General features: G+C 28.2%; 1 long non-coding RNA gene across 1 annotated transcript; it reads left to right on the top strand.

Moving 5' to 3' along the window:
- Positions 1 to 9,117: 9,117 nt before the first annotated feature.
- On the top strand, positions 9,118 to 12,943 carry LOC129312974 (uncharacterized). The gene is made up of 3 exons (XR_008593804.1): positions 9,118 to 9,280; positions 9,460 to 9,558; positions 12,821 to 12,943. It is a non-coding gene; the product is annotated as an uncharacterized LOC129312974 (long non-coding RNA).
- The last annotated feature ends 206 nt before the right edge of the window (positions 12,944 to 13,149 follow it).

The following is a 13,149-nucleotide window of genomic DNA, read 5'->3' as shown; positions in this document are numbered from 1 at the left end:
TGATCAAATGCCATCTCTATAGTCAAATAGGTGGCATTTCTACCCACCTATTTGCATTTAAATTTTTTTAATTATAACAATTTTTTTAAATATTTGGAGTTGTTAGCCCCTAAAAAAAATTCATAATTGTGTTATGAATAAAAAAAAATAATATAACAAATAGGTGGTATTTTTTTAGGAAGAAACGTCATCTCTCTCAAACTCAGCTTAATAGAGGTGGCGTTTCTTCCTCAAACAAACGCCACCTTTGTTAATCTGAGGTATGAGAGAGGTGGCGTTTGTTCCAGGAAAAAAATGCCACTTCTCTAATTTTTTGTGTTAAAAAAGATCTAATAGAGGTGGCGTTTGGAAAACTAAATGCCCTCACTCTCACGTCAATCTTGTGAGGTTTCATTAATTAATAAAACGCCACAAGATACCTATTATAGCTTTCAAATTTATAGCATTTATTAAATACCACAAGATTAAAATTTCAAATGCCACCAAAGCCTATTTTTGTAGTAGTGAATTTCCTTTCTTATGGCAGGGGCATTTTCATTTGACTAGGGTTTATTAAAAGAATAAAAATAATTAGTTTGGTCCTTCAATGGAATTTAGTCCCTGGGACTAATTTGTGTTCCAACCTGGTCCTTTTTACCAATTTTCCCTATTTATAATACATTTATATATAATTTATTGAATAATTTATTATCATGGTATAAATAAATAATTTAATAATTATAATTTATTATTTTAAATTATTCATATATCAATACTAATTTAAAATGTACAATTATTTATTTTTATTTAAAAATAAAAATAAAAAATATCTTACTATATAAAATATATTATATTATATGGATACAAATTATAATATAATATATAATGATCATAAAATATTTGTTTAATTTAATATTAAATGAGGTGACATTGTTCCACTAGTTTGGTTTTAGTTATGTAAATTTTTCATCCCTAACGATAACCAGTTTGGCGACCAAATTTGCGATTATTAACAACGGAATTTCTATCACTAATCTGATTTTCTTTGTAGAGTGATTGTCAATAAAATTGAAACACTGATACTATAAGAAATGGGAAAAAACAGACTAGTTTCTTCTTATTGAATCAAAAACTGTTGCGCTCTTGGAGGAATTGAGTTGGCAGTCAAATTTAGGATGCTGATTTGTTAGAAACACGTTGACTAGCACCTTTTATGGTTCGACTTTGACTATATTCAACTGTGACTCTTATCAAGTGTGGCGGATCTAGATTTCGCAAGAAACTAAAAGGAAAAGGGGGAAAAAACTGAATTTTAATATTTTTACAAATAAAAATAAAAATAGTTAAAAATATTTGAGGCACAGGGTCTTAATCTGTCGTTATTAATCAACTATTGTAATTGTATTTAAATTAATATAAATTGCAGAAGGCGCCGGCCAGGAGCAATTATCGGATTCTCGGGTTGAACCATGTGAATCCTGTCCGTGTGGGAATATTTTTCCTTTGGCTTCATTTTTTTATATTAACATGGATGGTTTTTATGATTATCTGTCTCACCAATAAGTTATATATTTTATGATTATTGTTAATTATTTGTAATATTTTAACAATTTTTAATTTATTTAAACTTTTAAGTTTTGAAGCTTAATGCATGTGATGTGAAAATAATGATGATAATTTTTTTTTTAAATGCTACTTAATTTTGAACTAGATGTCAAGAGTTTGAGGAACCTAGAGCATGCTTGGCGTCCGCAAAATCACATTTTGCAAGAGCAAATTACGCAAAAGCACATAAAACGTATAGGTTAGGCGTAAGTGTATCGCCCCACATTCATACGCCCAAATAATAATAATGATTATTCCAAACATAAAATATGACATAAAAATTAGAATTAATAACAATATCCCATTCTACCAAAAAAACAAAAAAATAATAACAATATCCAATTGTACCAAAAAAGAAAAAAGAATAACAATATCCCAATACGTTCAAGCTTCATAATATATTAAAAAATGCAAGCACCAGAACAGAGGATGAGGGGCCAAATTAAAAGAAAAAATTACATTCACTCTTGTCCCTATTATAGGGCATGTACGAAATGATTTTTTACTCTTAATATAATGTACTTCATATTAATTATATTGTTTTAATATTATTACTACTTAAACTTATGAATTAATTCCTTCATTTAAAATGTAAGGTATTTTTTGAGGAGTTTAATGTCAAAAAAATGTAAGGCCTTTTAATTTTTTGAGATGTAATTATTACTTTTTTTAAGTACGCCTATTAATGAATGACTTTATATTTATTGTAGGGTATTTAATAGGGTTAAATATAAAAAGATAGAATTAATTTAAAAGTAGGTTTGATAAAAAAATGTCTTATATTTTTAATGGAAGGAGTATGAGAGAAAATGTGATGTAAATTTAAATTTTTTATTGAATAGAAGTAAAATTAGAAGTCTACTCTATCTTCAGTAAATGAACTAATCTAATAATCAGTACAGGAGGGAGCATAAGATAAATTGAGATTTGAGTTCGCTTCAAAATGGTATTTCACGGTGCCTATTAAAGAATGAAAGAGAAATTTTGTTTCGTTTCGTTTTGTTTTTGTTTTTGGTCGTGATGAAAGAGCAATTTTTTGTGTGACAAGTATTGATGCTTGCACGTGATTATGTAGTGAGTAGTGTGATCATAGCAGAATCTCTCGTCCCATGCACCCCCATGAGACCGTGACTTGAGACGGTCATCAAATTTCCTCTCTTCCTGACAACATTTGCCTCGGTTACATATTATATTGCGGAAGATTGCACTACTTTCAAGGGTTCATATGGAACAAAACACCAAATGGCCCGATAGTCTGCGTTCGGTTTCCATGCTCGTGAGGTAATGACTACTTATCAGCAATTTAAACTGTTCAGATTTTTAATCTGAAAGGTCAGATTTACTTATTTTATTTTTTTTATTTTATTATATATTTATTAAAATAAAAATTATAAATTTTAATAAATCTACATCATAAACAATATATATTTAATTTGGATGATTTAATTTAATATTAAATATTTTTATAATTTTTATAAATTAACTATTTAAATGTACTTTTTCTTATATATTGAGTTGTAATTTGGATTTAATATTTTTTTAATTTCTTATATATTAAATATTTTTATAATTTTTATATATTAAGTTATGACTTTTTCTTACTTTTTTATAGGGACAGTTAAATATTATCTTTATTTTTTTTAATATTATATTTACTAAAATAAAAATGTATAAAAGTTATAAAAAAAAGTCTAATATTAAATTCAGATTGAATAGAATACATTGGGATAGTCAATTTACAAAAGTTATAAAAATATCTATTATTAAATTGTACCATCCAAATTAAATCTATGTTATCCAAATTGATGATAAAATAAATTTTTTGAAATTTTAAAAATCTTATTTTAATAAATAAAAAATAAAAATTTAAAAATAAAATCTAAAAATCTGGACCATCTAGATGAGCATGGAAACCAAACGCCAAGAGTCTTTTGCTTAATAACCTCAGCTAAAGATATACAAATTTCAGATCATATATATACATAGATATATAATTGTAGGTGGGATAACTATTGACTGCTAGATCAGGGAGGGGTGTTAAAAGAGGGGCACATGTGAACGTGACAATATGCACGCAAACTAAAGTTGGAAAGCATGCTTAATAAATATATATATATATATATATATAATATATATATATATAACATGGAGAATTGGAGTTGGACTAAAGTTGGCCCTTACTCTAGTCCTCCATCACATATATATATTAAGCATGCTTTCCAACTTTAGTCTGCGTGTATATTGTCATGTTCACGTGTGCCCTCTTTTAACACCCTCCTAGTCAATAGTTATCCCACGTACAATTATATATATGCATATTATATATATATATATATATAACTTTGCAAAATGCATTTATAATTGATAACAAGCATTTACAACTTACAAAAGAAAATGACAATTTATAATATAAAGTTGTAAATAACCGTTGCCTAATTATAAATGTCATTTACCATGTCATAAATGCATAGAATTTGAAATTTGAGAGTATTTTTTATATGTCATGGGACCTTATAGTACTTAAATATTTGCTGTGGAACCTAGGTGTAATGTTCCCTAAGATCATTCAAAGACACGCTTATTATTATGTTTTTTAAGAGCGATATCCATGTAGAATTAGCGAGCATTTCCTCTTATCATTTAACGCATACGAAATTATTTAACGTATACAAATAGAAGCCCCATGGCTTCATTACGAAAGACCTGATATCATAAAGTATGCTAAAATGTCAATATTATGCAATGTTTTAGTATACCATGTTGTATCATATCATATAAGATTATGTTTTCTTTGACAAAAATATCCTTACCTTAAAAGTATGATGCGTAAATATCAATTTTCTAGGTTATATTATTCCCTTTTTAAAATTAAATTAATTCTTTAAAGTTAAGATGATCTGAAATTTGTCATCGTTTATATTGTCTGAATTTCCTGGAAATAGATAGTAGTTACTAGTCAAGGAATGGTTGAGATTGAACACAAGTTCTAAAATAGATCAAACTCTAAATCGGTTTTCATTTTCAATTGAAGATGGCTTCAATGTGAAGCAGCTCACACCAACGCAATGCCTTAATTTTGATAATTAGACTCAATTATTTAATTAAATAATTTTAACTCATCATTAATTATTAAAATATTTTAATTATTTAATGCAATTCTTCAAAAATAGTTATAGAAAAAAGTGCTTAGTGTCTTCACTAAAAGTTAAATTACTTCAAACAAAGATGTTGAATTTAGAAAGGAGCAACATATACAATTAATCCTATATGTAAAGATGTTGAATTTTTTTACCCAAAATAAAGAGAAAAAGTTGTTGAAATTGTTTATCATTTTTTTTTTAGACGAAGATGACTATGAGATTTAAAGAGATGATTAGCATCAATCACGGGCAACAATAAAGAAGTTAATTTAATCCTAGTTGTCTTCAACATAATATTTCTTTATTTGAGCACTACTAACTAGGGTATGTTACTATATTGGATGTCACATGACTTTATGACTAGTAGGCATAGGGACGAGATAAGCAAGCAGTATTATTTTAGTAAATTAAAGAAATAAGAGTTATGGCATTATGGCTTGTAAGGGACACAACCTACATTTTATTATTTTAGTAAATTAAAGATAGACTTATAAGGAATCCACCAATATCAATTACATGCTTACGTTATGGCTTGTGGGCAGTGGCGGAGATAGGCCGGGTGGACGGGGGGTCACCAAAAATATATTTGTGTGTTTTTAATACTAAACATAAGATCTACTTTCTTTTCAATAAATAAGAACTAATATATGAAAGTTTGAAAAAAATGTAATATCTAAGAATATGTTTTCTGTATATATAAATATAATATAATATGTTGGCAAGAAAAAATATAATATAAGATGTTATATTAGGTAAGTTTCTTCATTTGAGTTGAGGAACATATGTCATATACTATGCTATGTATGAGAATTCGAATTGCCACCACCCCATAATCAAATATTCAAGCAACCTCATTATCCACTATCAATTAAGTGATGACCTTGGCTGATGAATTGATAAAACAATAAAGCAATCCCTCTATGCTTTGGCTTTCGGCCTTCCCTTTCTCTTTGTTTTTTATCTTCCTGTCAGTGAATCAATGACATTGGCCGCAATCTCAATCTCATGACCTTGGCAGTATATGAATTAATCAAATATAAAAGGTCAATGTTAAGGTGAGTTATGTCAATCTCCATATGCCTTGGTCTTTCATTGAATATTATTCTACCGTGCAATTTGTGTTATGATTCGCAATACCTTATATACGTTTAATATATTGGGCAACTTATGTTACGATTTTTTTCCAGTCTTTTTATTTCTTTTAATATATATTTTGCATAATATATTTTACAATCCATATTTTTAGGAGTGAAAGATCAATGTCTAAGGAAAAAAAAAACTATTGATTCATGACTTCACAACAAGATGAAAGATGGGTTTTTAGGTTTTTTTAACAATTTAATAATAGTTTATATTGAGAAGAAAATTACTGAAAAGTTTACCACAAACATGATAATTGATGATTTTCATGCCATGAAGAATAGAACAAAGCTTAAAAAATGAAAATATATATTTATTTTAGTTCTATATGTATAAAATTGAATATGAATATATGTGTTAAAATATTTATGTTATGTTACTTATATATATATATATTATCATTTCTTTAATTATAGTACATGCGAGATCGATCTTGGCCCTTCCTAATTAAAAATCCTAGCTCTGCCCTGCTTGTGGGGACAATTATATTGCCCATGCAAAGATTTCATTTTTATTTAAATATCATTTTAATATTATCTGCAATAACCTTTATGATATTATTTATTATAAGATTCTATTCATGGATCCCGCATATCATTTTTTTTTCAAAAATAAAATTTTATGCTGTTGTTGAGGTTACTTGCTTTTCTTTAAATTTTATTCTTTATTTTTAAAAATAAGTATTTGGTTATTGATTTTTTATAAAATAAAAATAAAGAAAAGAAAAGAGCATGCAAATGTTATGGCAAGTCATAGTCATGTTCTAAAAGCACGCCAAAAACATTCTAGCAAAGCAAAATCAGTGCTGGGAATTAATTGCTGCTAAAAATAGATATTATGGATTTCAGCTAGGATTCCATTTTCGTGCCTTATATTTGTGTTTTGGTGATTAAAAGAAGTACACTTCAGGTATTTTCATTTATTGTCACAATAACACTCTCCTCCGATCCGTCCTTGCCTAAAGACATGTAAGATTATAAACATTTTAATACCTAAAGAAGTTGGGGCAATTGGATTTTCGATGGTTCCTCAGTTCTGTACTGATTTGTTTTGGTACAAAGAAGCAGTCAACTAGCTGCCAATGCTTTTTTGGACATCCAGAAAATGATTGATGTTTATTAGCAGAGCGATAAATGTGAGACACCGAGGCCATCCATTCCAGATGAAGTAAGGATCTAATCTCCTCCACAAGATTTCTGTCTTGGTGCATGCTAATATCACGCCAAACAATCAGGTCCAATGCATCTTGGGAGTCCGACATCACCATAATCTGACAAGTTCCATTATCCCATGCAATCTTAAGATCCATCAAAATTGCCCAAAGTTCTGAACTCAGTATATCTAATCCAACATGGCTAAGCATGAACCAGTAATGAGATTGCCCATGTGATCCCGAATTACACCGCCGCGAGCTCCTTTTGAAAAAGCAGGGGAGAAGGAAGGCGTCAACATTAACCAGAAGCCAGTCTCTTGGCGGAGGGGACCACTTACTCGCCCCACTTTCTGGTCTGTCACTATACCCGTCACCTTCTTCCTATGCAGGGAAAGTTCTTTCATATTCTGCATGGTGGCCGTAGCTTGGCCTCGAACGCTTTCGTTATAGATAATCTTGCCTTCAAAAATATGTTTAATACTTTCGTACTCTTTATTTGCAACTATCAAAACATGAATTTGTGAGTAAGACTTTGTTAATTTGCAAATAAAAATGATTTCCAAGCAATGTAATATTTGACAACATTTTCTTATAAATTAGTGAATTTAAGTAGCAATTTTTTTTTAAATGTTGCAAATTATTGGACGAATGTAGAAAATTTTTAAACGCATTCGCCAAAATATCTTTAATCCTTATTTTTTATTTCTTACTATTTTAGTTTTTATTTTGAAGTTATTTAATTTTATGAACCTTTAATGTCATTCTCCATTGTTTTTTAATATATGCCCATCTAATGTTCGTTGATGATAGATATATAATACAGTTTATTATTTTTATAGGCCACAATAATAAAAATAATAATAATAATAATAATAATAGTAATAGTAATAGTAATAATAATGCAGTCTATTTTCTCCTGGTAAAAAAAAAGTCTATTTTTTTACCTAATTTCATGCAATTAAATTGAATAGGGGTATATCTAGTATCTAGCTATGACTATAAATATTGCATTGTAATTTGCAGAGGGTCCAATATTTAACACCAATGGAAAAAGTGGAAAATGATCCTATGCATACCTAGGATTAGGAGGATTAAAAAAATTTTCCCGGACAAGACAAACAAAAAAAAAAAAAGTAGGGATATTTCATGTTGGCCAACAAGTGGAAAATTCTTTCACTAATTTAATGATAGAATTAGCGAGATTAGGAGTAGATTAGTGATGGAATAAAAAATTCCATCACTAATTCACTAATTTTTTTTAGCCTGTAAAAACTATGAATGTGATATAGTTTTAGATTAGGCTCAAAACATTCTAAAATTTCATTGTAAGATGTTAGGCCTAAATTAAAATAAAATTATAAAACAAAATGACTAAAATATTTTTATTCTAATATATAGCAGCAAAATAAGCAACATAAGGGGATTAACAAGTAAATTAAAGCTTTTGACAAGTAACATAATTGATTTTATAAGTTATACCAACAACTTAATGGCACAGAAACCGAATGAAAAATTGCACTCTTGTTTATTTTTCAACTTGGCTGCTTAATACACTGGATCCATGGCCTATTTATACTGAAGTCATGGCCAAACGAAAACAGAAACGAAACAACAGAATTAAAACGGGGGTTTCGCAGGTTACAAATGAGTTTTGAATGCTTTTAAATGGAGAACGTTTCAGCATCTTCATCAACTTCTATTTTCTGCCGTTTTCATTAGCTTTCATTTCTGCCGTTTCTATTTCACTTAACCAGTAATAGATTTAACTTGCCCCATAGACTTCACAAGTAAAATTATAGAGTTATTAAGTAATGTAAGGGAATGAACAAGTAACACAAGAGAATTAATAAGTAAAGTAAAGCTTTTAATAAGCAATACAGTTGATTTTATAAGTTATAATAATACACACAAACGACAATAATTGAGTGGCTGTAACGCACACGACATCTATCCCATAAGAAAAAAATATTTTAGAAAGACTCTGTTAAGAATATTAGCTGTAACAAGTAACGCGCGTGCCATTATGGCTCTTTAAATCTGTTATACATATGATGTCTTTAGTACCAATCGCTCCTATCACCACAAAAGTTATTTCGAGCTTCTGCTTAACAAATTCTGTGCTCGTGTTCCCACCAGAATTTCTTGCATTTCCCTCTTCGTTATTAGTCTTTCTATTCTTCCATATATCTCAACAAGAAAAAAAAAAAAAAACCACACAAAGGAGGCTTCTTTGTTCAAGACACTGAAATCTCTAGATTGAAAGGTAATGCACTCTGATTGGGTTTCTTTTTATTCTTAGATTTTGTTCTTGTTGTTACGTTGTTTGCTATTTTCTTTCCATAAAATTAATAGCAGTTATATATATGATTGAATTTTTTAAGTTGCAATTCTAATATATATATATATATATATATGGTATTCTTAATCTTGTTAAATTTGCAGGTCTTGAGCTTAATTCTGAGTTGATTGGGTGATCTTGTTCTGGCTTGTTCCTTTACTTTTCTCTATTTCATCACACAGTACTAAAATATCTCAAAAGAGGTTAGTAAACACATTCTCATAATATTTCCCTTCGTTTTGTTTTTTTAAATATAAAAAAAATTGTAATGCAGTTCGTTCTCTGTTCATTATAATGTTGTAGAGTAAAATACATTTGCTTCCTCTTTATTTTAACTTAATTATATATATTTATATATATTCTAATTTTAAAAACTATATGAACCTTCCTTGTATAGATTTTTTTTTTAACAGATCCCTTGCATAGAATCAAAAGTCACAAGACACTAATCTCCATCTCTTATACTTTTAATATTTTATTTACATCTATCAAACCATTACTCAACCATTCACCTATACTACTACTCCGTTTTTACTTGTAAGAGAAACTATCATTTTGCTTTCTTTTTTATATTAGCAAAATCACATATTTTAATGAGTATTTATCACAAATTTTCTAAATTACCCTTCATAATTTACATTGACGAGAATAATTAATGCATGCTTTGATTAACATAAGGCATTTTAGTTCAATTTCTTTACTTTTACATATAATTATTATGATTAATTAAATTTTTTAAATTGTGTGATATAATTGTTTTTCTTATATATAGAAATGGGGGGAGTATATGTTAGACTAAAATATCTCTTTTTAAAGTTTAAACATAGATATATTATCTAATCATTTAAGGTACCAACAAAAATTAATGCATATACTTTTTTTGAATCTTTTATTCATATTTTAATTTTTCAATAATGTAAAATTATTTATTTAGTAATTTTTTTAGAAAAATAAGTTCATAAATTGGTGAAAATAATATTTTAAGCATATATTACAAAATAAAAAAACTAATGAAATATAAATTTAATATATAATAATGGATAAATTAATCAACATTATCACATTATTAATCATGAATACAAGGAAAAAATGAGTATTTAATCCATACAAGGGTTTAAAATAATTTTAAAATCAAGGGTTAATTAGCTACAAATGTTCAAACCCATGAGAAAATATGAATATATTAGTACAAACAAACAATGAATGAGAGAAAAGGAAGGGAGAAGAAGAACCAAGATATGAAGCTAACATCTCTTCCAATATTCAAATTCAAGCTCAATCTCCACCAAAATCCAAGAACTAACAATCCAAAAGCTCCCACATACTTCTAAGAAGTCCAAAATAATGGCCTTGGTTGAAAATGGCCTTCATATAGTCCAAAACCCTAACTTTATTAGTTAAAAAAAAAAAAAAAAACACACACACACACACATTGTTTTCTGACAACGTCAAAAGTTGCAAATAAAGTCACGAATTTGCCTTGTTTTGCACACATCTACCATTTGTCTTGATTGTTAAACTTTTCATCAGATTTTTGTTCATCTTAATACCTTCCAAATCATCAATGCCAGAAATGTCCTCATCATAATCTTAAACCAAAATATCAATAAATTAGCTTGAAAAATACCAAAATAGAGACATGATGTGAATTTTCAAAAACATATATACAATTTCTAACTTGAGTATTCAAAATATGTACAATTGTGCAAGAATAAATTGAAATGTGAGGAAAATATACTCAAATGACATAAAATTATAATGTGAGGAAAATATACTCAAATGACATAAAATTATAAAGCTAACAATTATTCATAAAGTGGATACAACTTATAGGGGAAGGATAGCAACGTTTCTGCTATTCAATCCCCACGAATCAGCAACTATAAGCTGGAAAGTATGACAATGAAGATCCCATGAAATCGGGAATAAGATCAAAATGTCTACAAGGAATATAGGAAATAACCACATAAATAAAGTCTAATAATAGTAGAAATAAAGTCTAGGAGTAATCTATAATATTCCAACAACACTTTCCCTCAAGCTAGAGAATAGTGTTATGCTTGGCAGGAGATAAAAGTGAGGGGGAGAAAAAAGTGAGAAGGAAAAGTTTGTGGGGGTAACGTTTTCCCCTCCTTAACTACTGAGAGAAAAGTTGAGGGAAGGGAAAAGTGAGAGAAAAAATAACATGTAGAACCCACATATTTTTTATCTTTAACTTTCTCTTCAAATATAAGGAGATTTAGAGAGAAAGTTTCATCTCCAAATTTATCCACCAATTTTCAAATTTTATAATATTTGTAGTGTAGTTTTTATTTTGATCATGGACTTTTATTAAACAAGCAGTATACTAAATTTTTAGATTAATTAGAGAAATACTAATTCTAAATTTTCAGTTAAGTTTCTTATATTTGGTTGTATTTTTAAAATTTTCTGATTATTATATAGTTAATAATTTAATTTATAAAAATTTAAATTGGATAAAATAACTTTTGGTTAGTGTTGGATAAGATAATTTGGTAATTATATTTTTAATCAATAATATATAATAGAAATTATTAGATATATAATATGTTTAAATATTATATTTATTATATATAAATATTTTTATAAATAATAAGTTTATTGTTCACATAAATTAATAACTTTTTCCTCCTTCCTGGTTTCTCTTGTTCAAACAAGTAGTACAATGAAAAAAATAACATTCCTCCACCTTTTTCTTCAATTGATCATTTTCCTCCTTCTTGTTTTCCTTCCAAGCCATGCACAGCATAAATATCAAGTATTTCCACCTTGCTACCCAGTTCCTCAAATCAAGCCTTAGCGAGTGATTTGGTAAGCAAATCTGCCACTTGCTGGCAGGTTCACACGTGCCAGATTTATCATAAAACGAAAGCGACTTTTGACTTTCGAATCCTTCTATAATCTCAACTTTAAAAAAAAAATGCATCCATTTGTTTTCCCCTTCATTAATTCCTTCTAAATGGAAGAATACGATCTAACTGTTATTTACAAAACATACACACTCAGAGAGATATTATTTCTCTTGTTTTTCTTGTTATAATACTAATTGTATTATTTGTCTTCAAGCACTATACCCTCATTTTGTGACTATCATTATTATTTTATCAATTATTCTTTCTTAGCTTTATTTTTCCTCAATGCTTCTTCACCTACTTTTCCAAACCAGATGTTTCAACATTGTATGCTGTCTTATATATTATAGTCGAAAAGAAATATAATTGCAATTATAAATAATTGAAATGGAAAATATTATAAAATAGGAGGGAAGTGGAATGCATGGTCAAGATGATCTCAAGAAATTATTAAGTGAAGCTGTGAACCTGACATTAAAGAAAGCAAAGCACGTAAGGTACAAGGGTGGAAGAAGTACACAGATTGTATATGACAATCTTGTAAATTTATAACTAAATTTCACGCTCTAAATACATCTTTTTATTTTTGCAGGACTTGTTTCCGGTTTGCTATAATCGTGTGTTCTCCATTAATTCCTCATAATTATTCCTTCTACTCTTATTTTCATTCACAGCTTCCCGCGTCTGTCAACAAATTAAAAAAAAAAAGGTAAGAATACATTTTATATATGGTGCTATAGTTGCGTTATTGTCCTTTTCTTTATGTTGCTTGCACTGCACTTTTAATTTTCCATAATTGTGCTAAATATATTTTTTGACAGATTGTTCAGTATCCTTTGATAAAAACTGTTTTAAATTTTAATTTATTCCAAAAATGAAACTCCGAGGCCTGTCAATTCAATCAAGGGGACATGTTATGCT

The sequence above is a fragment of the Prosopis cineraria genome, unplaced genomic scaffold (genome assembly GCF_029017545.1).
Source record: "Prosopis cineraria cultivar Desert tree isolate PC_DT_omini unplaced genomic scaffold, ASM2901754v1 PC6, whole genome shotgun sequence".
Classification (NCBI taxonomy): Eukaryota; Viridiplantae; Streptophyta; class Magnoliopsida; order Fabales; family Fabaceae; genus Prosopis; species Prosopis cineraria.
The sequence above is the reverse complement of the archived record's forward strand: the minus strand, read 5'-3'. Positions and strand labels throughout refer to the sequence as shown.